Source organism: Balaenoptera acutorostrata, chromosome 5 (assembly GCF_949987535.1).
Source record: "Balaenoptera acutorostrata chromosome 5, mBalAcu1.1, whole genome shotgun sequence".
Classification (NCBI taxonomy): Eukaryota; Metazoa; Chordata; class Mammalia; order Artiodactyla; family Balaenopteridae; genus Balaenoptera; species Balaenoptera acutorostrata.
In genome coordinates, this window is record NC_080068.1 from 144106624 (window position 1) to 144113628 (window position 7005).

Genomic DNA, 7005 nt, shown 5'->3' on the forward strand with positions numbered 1-7005 from the left:
CCCACCGGCCCTGCCCCCAGACTGGCCCCGCGAGGTGAGGCGGTGAGGGTGTGAGGCCCGGGTGGTCCCAAGCTGGCTAAGCAGAGGTTTATGCCTGTCTAAGGACAGAGCTGGGGGAGGACCACACAGTGGTCCCTGCAGCACCGTGGGAGCTGGAGCCGAGGAGGGGGCTCGGGGATGGAGTAGGCTCCAGTGGCAGTGCTGGGGCCGTTAGTGGGTCTTCACTCTGCTGCTTGAGGCTTGGGGAAGAACCAGTCCTGGGCACCCAGAATCCTGCACTATCACACAGCTTGTCCCTGAGGGTGGGGCCTGGCTGTGCCCCAGGGTCCCCACTCAGGGCTGAGCACCAGCCCCCAGGCCCCAATGGTGCCCAGGGTGACTTTTCTCAGCTCAGAAGATGGGAGATGAAGTTTAATTTTTTTTTTTTTTAAAGGATTTTCTTATTTATTTATTTATTTATTTATTTATTTATTTTTGGCTGTGTTGGGTCTTCGGTTCGTGCGAGGGCTTTCTCCAGTTGCGGCAAGCGGGGGCCACTCTTCATCGCGGTGCGCGGGCCTTTCTCTATCGCGGCCCCTCCCGTCGCGGGGCACAGGCTCCAGACGCGCAGGCTCAGCAATTGTGGCTCACGGGCCCAGCTGCTCCGTGGCATGTGGGATCTTCCCAGACCAGGGCTCGAACCCGTGTCCCCTGCATTAGCAGGCAGATTCTCAACCACTGCGCCACCAGGGAAGCCCGATGAAGTTTAATTTGATTTCTACAAAATAAACAATGTTTCTTGCACCCTTGAGTGAGGGCATTGAGATTTATGCTGCGGAGAGGTCAAAGGACGATGCCAGGAAAGAGAGAAGGGCCCGGCCTGGCTGGGGAAAGGCCTGAGGCTGGGATGGGACAGGGTGAGGCCCTGGCCGAAGCTCCCGGCTGCCGTCCCTTTGCAGCAGGAGACCCAGGGGCTGGGGGAGATCCTGCGCACGGCTCCTGCCTTTCCCTCTGCCTGGCTCTCTCCCAAGTGCCCAGTGCAAAGATGGCTTCTTGGAAAGGCAAATGTTAATGTGTTGTCGACTGGCCTTCGAGCCCGGCTCAAGTGCTGACCTTTAATTTGCTTCAATCTGTGGGTTCCACTGGCACCTGAGCAGAGCTGCTGCAGAGAGAGCTTGCCCACAGGAGGGCCCTGGGCTCTGTGTCCAGGCGGCCAAACCCCTGATTCTCTCAAAGGAGTCCTAGATTCTAGGGTCTGTCAGCCAGAAGTCAGCCTCTGTCCACACATATCCACCAGGCACGGGCCGTGGGGCCCAAGAAGGGGGGGGCAGGCACTCCCCATCACACCTCCTGGCCCCCTCCCTCACCCGCCCAGGACTGGGGCCAGACAGTAGGGGCTGCACCTGGCCAGAACTTCCAGGCTCAGATGGGAGATTGACACTCTGCACGGGTTCTCTCTCCTGCAGTTAATTATTCATACAGTGAGCGGAAATAAAGTTCAGTAAGTAAGCAAAATTCACCAGTCAGGAGGAACTCACCGATGGCTGGGGCAGGAAATATACAAGATGAGCCTGGAAATAAGGAAATGCTAATAACAAACCGACCCCACAATGATGGGGCATGAGAAAGGGACGTAGCAGCCACTGACTGAGCTCCCAAACCTGGACCAACGTGAGCAACGAAATAAAGTCGTGCTGGAGAATAACCCATGAGTCCACGCTAGGGTACATGGTTTAAACACATAAGTAAGTGGGGGGAAGAGACAAATCTCCCTTGCAGAGGGGTCCACATAAGGAGATGGAGCAAACTCCCCACCCCACTCTTTCAGTGTGGGCTCCACGTAGTGACTTCCTGTCGAAGAACACAGTATGGAACAGGAGTTAAAAGAGTAAGCGCAGTGGGGAAGGCTGACTGACACCACCACCTCCAGGGGATGGAGGTCCCAGGGAATCAAGGTCACTGTCAGCAGCGACAGGTCGAGTTGGTAACAGGTGCCCATGATGTGATGTGACGAGATGAGAGAGGAAGCCTACCTCTGGGGTCCTCCTCCCCAAACCCATAACCCCAGTGTAACCCTGAGGAGAACATCAGACTAACCCCATTTGAGGGCCATTATTCAACACCTGACCAGCGCTCCTCAAAACTGTCAAGGTCATCAAAAACAAAGAATGTCTGAGAAACTGTCACAGCCCAGAGGAACCTGAGTGGACATGACGACTAATGTGACATCGTAACGAGCAGGACCCTGTGGGGCCTTCCTGGGACAGACACCTCCCCCCTCCCATGTCCTCCACCTGCCTCTTGTTTGTAGAAAAACTTTAGCCTCCTAGGCCTTCCCTAAGTTCCAAAGAATACATTTAATCAGAGAAGTGAGAAAATGCAGAGACAAAAATAGTCAAGCAAGGCAAAGTAATAATAGTTTAGCCATTAAACAAAGTCAGGCACCTGTAGTTCCTCCTCAAGGGCTATCGATAATACTCTGAGCCATGTCTTTGAGCTGTCTGGCTGATACTGAAACCTCCACCAGGTGGGAGAAGCTATGTACGCTGCCCACAAGCACGTAGACTCCAGATCAGTTAGAACCAGAGGCTGATGATGTCGCCTCCCAGTTGCCTCACCACCAGCCAATCAGAAGCATGTCCACCCGCTGATCAGGAGCCCGACAACGACCCCTCGCTCACCCTGTCTTCAAAACCCCTTCCCTGAAAGCCATCAGGGAATTTGGGTCTTTTGAGCACTAGCTGCCCTGGACTCCTTGCTTGGCACCTGCAATGAACGCCGCACATTCCTTCACCACGGCCTGGTGTCGGTAGACTGGCTTTACTGTGTGCAGGTGAGTGGACCCAAGTTCGGTTCCTTAACAATATCCTGGAACAGAAAAAGGGCATCAAGTAAGACAACTAAGGGAACCTGAACACAGAACGGACTTCAGTTAATACAAATGTATCAGTGTTGGCTCATTCATGTGACAAGATGTTAAGAGGAGGGGAGACTGGGGGCGGGGTGTGCGGAACACTCCACACTACCTTCATAATTTTCCTGTAAATCTAAAACTGTTCTAAAAGTTTACTGGAAAAGGCGTGATCCAATTCAGTTAACATTAAAACCAGCCCCTTAATGAAAGACCGGCCCAGGAGAGGGAAGCGCGGGTTCAGCCCCGAGCCAGCTCACACACCCGCACAGCCTGAAGCCACAGGGCAGTCCTGGCTCCTTCCCGGCTCTGGATGATGCCGCCCCAGCCCTGCCCCGTGGGGTGAACCTGGCCAGGTGGCCTGACACCGTCGTGGTCCAGCACAGGTTCGCCTGATCGGTCTGGCCCCTGCCAACCTCTCAGGCCACTGAGGTGTGCAGGGTCCTTGAAAGCCCAGCAGCCCTCCTTCCCAACGCAGATGGAAAAGCAAACCGGCCTCAGAGACGGGGAGAGAGCAGAACCTCGCCTGCGTCTAAGCTGGAACCCAATTGCCGACAGAGCCGGCCCAGCAGGAGCAAGACGGGGGGGAGCCCGCAGGGCCAGGAACAGCCAGGCTACAAACAAGCGGCTGCCCGGGCCTCCCCTGCAAGAAAAAAAACTCAGGAAACACAGCGTAAGAACATGAATTCCATCACCATCAAGTTCTGTGGGAAAGCATTTCACACATCCCTTCAGTAACAAATAGAACACAGAACAAGCAGATGCAATCAGGAAGAGATACAGAGGATTCAGAGTGCAATTAGCAAACTTGGCGTATTGAACATACATAGAACTTTGCACTCAACTGAAAACTACAGAAAAATATATTCTTTTCAAGTTCCATGAATATTTACAAAAATTAACTGTTGACCGGGCCATAAAGCTAGTCCCAACAAATCATGGAACTGGCATAAAGCAGAACACGTGGGGGAATTCCCTGGTGGTCCAGTGGTTAGGACTTCGCGCTTTCACTGCCGGGGGCCCGGGTTCAATCTCTGGTCGGGCAATTAAGATCCCACAAGCCACTCAGCGTGGCAAAATGAAAAAAAAAACCCAAAAAACCAAACATGTGGTCTAGCCTCAGGGCAGCTAGTCTAGAGATGAACAACAAAGAGAGATTCAGAAAACCCCATGTTTGGAAATTAAACTTCTAAATTATCCATAGGACAGAGAAGACATAAAAATAGATTGTTGTGTTTTTAGTATGTCATTATAAATTGGTTTAAAAACTGAAAGAATAGAATATAAATATGTATATTTAACTCACCAACTTGTAGAAGAATAAATGGAAAAAACCTTGGTTAATCTAATAGGGGATAGAAACGAGGGGGGGAGAGAAGCAAGTAGAAAGTACAGAAAAGGTGGCAAATCCAAGTCCCAATATATCCAGTTACATCAGCCATCAGAGCAGCTGACGGGGTGGCCGCCTGTGTCCCGGGACTCTCTGCTGGTCACTCTGGTCACCTCCCAGCTGCCCGCATCCGCTGCTCCGTCTGACGCCTTTTTCCAGACAGCAGCTCCGCCTTTGTGTGCAGCCAGAAGTCCCGGGGAGCTGACACTCTAGCACCGGCCGGGGCGGGGGGGATGCGGGTGAGCTACCCCAGCTCCTTCCACCCTGGAACCAGACAGGGAACATCTCCGAGGCACGTGTGTCCCCCAAGTCCCAAGCTCCCCCCACAGGAGTAACCTTTGGTCACCACGAGGCTGGCTCAAGAGGCAGCCTCTTCTGTGCCAACGTCCTGCGGCCAAAACCCACCAGCAGTGCCCGCAGCAGAACGAGTTAGGGAGAGAAAACACTCGATGGGCGTCTCGGTGAGGAGGGACCGCTAGGACTTGGGGGACGGTGGGTGATTGGGGTGGAGAGTTTGAGGAAGCGGGCTTCGTCCTGGCTCAGGTGCTGTCAGGAACTGGGAGACTTTCTGTGATGGGGCTTCTCAGTACCTCTCATCTGGAGGGGAGAGGGCTAGCGGGTAACACTGTGATTGCTAAACACGGCCGGGGTGGGGATGCTGGGTCATTTCTGTGGTCAAAGTTTACATTTTGTGTTCAGATGCAGTAACTATGTGCTCTTGTTTATGTCTTGATCCATCAGGGCGGCTCTGCCTGGTGGTGTGTCGTGTGAAATTGCTTCTGATCGAAGGGGGACACCAGCACCTGGTGGGGGGTGGGGCCGGCTCCCGGGGGGGTGGTGAGGGCTTAGCTCCTGGACGTCAGGGCTGCTTTCCTCTTTCTCACTGGCTGCCTTCCATCCTCGCATCTCATCCCTGCTTCTCATGTGGTAATCCCCGCACCTCCAAGTGAAGGAGTTGGACACCAGCCTTTGTCTTTGGGGTGACTTCTGGGTGAACTGTCCACACCAAAAGCGGACTGAGAAAGCAGGCCCTCAGGACGAGATCGGAAGGGGTGGCTTTTGGCCAATGGGGAGGGTTCCACCCAGTGACCACACCTGTCACCTGGTGATGTGCCCAGCGCCAAGGCCGGAACAGCCATGGCAAGGCTGCAAGGCAGCTGGTCACTGTTGGTGCCACCAGGGTCCCAGAGGGTGTTGACACCCTGACTCTAGGGGCCTCGGGCAGCCTATCCAGAGACCCTGTTTGTCCGGCTACCGCTGCCCAGGACAGGGCTGTGAGCGTGGCAGGCCACCAGGTCTCCCGTGCTGAGTTGGGCCTTGCTGGGGACGAAGCTCACCGGGTTGAAGTGCCCGGAGGGAGCCCGGGGCCGCCTTGAACCCCATTCCCTTGGAGGCCTGAGCGTGAAGGGTGGCCTCCCCACAAGCTGTCGCCCTCCTCTTGCAGCTGCCGCCCAGAGAGTGGGGTCCTGCCTCAGCCAGACTGGGCTGGGTCGGAGGGGCAGGGCCACAGGGCCCCGAGCTCTGCCATCTGGGTCCGAGGGTGCCGGGCGGCAGGCAGGGCACAAGGCGGGTGCTCTCCTGCGGCTCCGAGATTTGAGTCCCGGCAAGGACTCTGGAGCTGGTCCTAAAGTGCAGTGTGGAGAAAACCAGTGCCCTTCCGTGGATGGGACGGAGACGCTGCAGCTGCCCCCAGCAAACACCGCGAGGGCCCCTCCCAACCCCAAGCTGCAGGGTGCGGATTCCAGAACAGATTCCAGAATGATGCAGCCGGTGGTCCCCCACGCCCCTCCCGTGCAGCCGCAATCCTCCGACAGAAGCAACTGCGGGGCTTCTTCCCTCCACCAGCTCTTGGTGTTTCTGCTTCTCACCCGGACACGAGTGGGGTCGTGTGGTAGATCCCCTTTGTGCGCAGCACTTCCGCGTGTCTTGGAGGCGGTGTGCCCACCTGGCGGAGCCGGGCCGTGGAGGCCCCACGCTCGCTGTGTCCGCACGGATGACCATGGGGTCGCGTGCAGCCCGGTCGCGAGGAGCTGCCGCAGAGCCCCGTATGGACGCCCGCCTCTGCTTCTCTTTGCTAAATTCCCACGAGTGGCAGTGCTGGGCTGTGGGCAGGTCCGGCCCAACTGAGAAGAAACAGCCGAGCTGTTCTGGGGGGGGTCAGCGGAGCCAGCAATGCCTGGAGAACCAGTCCCACGTCTTCGTCAACTGGCCTGTCAGCCTCTCAAGGTGCCAGCCAGCAAGTTCGGTGTCTTGTGAGGGCAGCTTCTCGCTGTGTCCTCACGTGACAGAAGGGTGGACGGAGCCCTCAGGGGCTCTTCTAAAAGGACACTAATCCTGTCCACAATTGAATCGTCTCCGAAAGGCCCCACCTCGTAACATCATCACACCGGTGTTTAGGATTTCAACTCATGAATCTGCGGGGGACACAAACATTCAGTCTGTAACAGTCTAAAGTTTTAGTTGTTTTGGTGGGTTTGTAATGGTGTCTCTTCTTGGCTTTAACTTGCTTGCCTGAAGCTCATGGTGAGCACTTCTTCATGTGCCTGTTGGCCATTGTCTATCTTCCTTTGAGAAGTCTCCGATCAAATCTTTTGTCCATTAAAAAAAATTCCGTCATATGGTAGTTCTAATTTTAGTTTTTTAAAAAGGAACCTCCACACTGTTCTCCATAGTGGCTGTATCAATTTGCATTCCCACCAACAGTGCAAGAGGGTCCCTTTTCTCC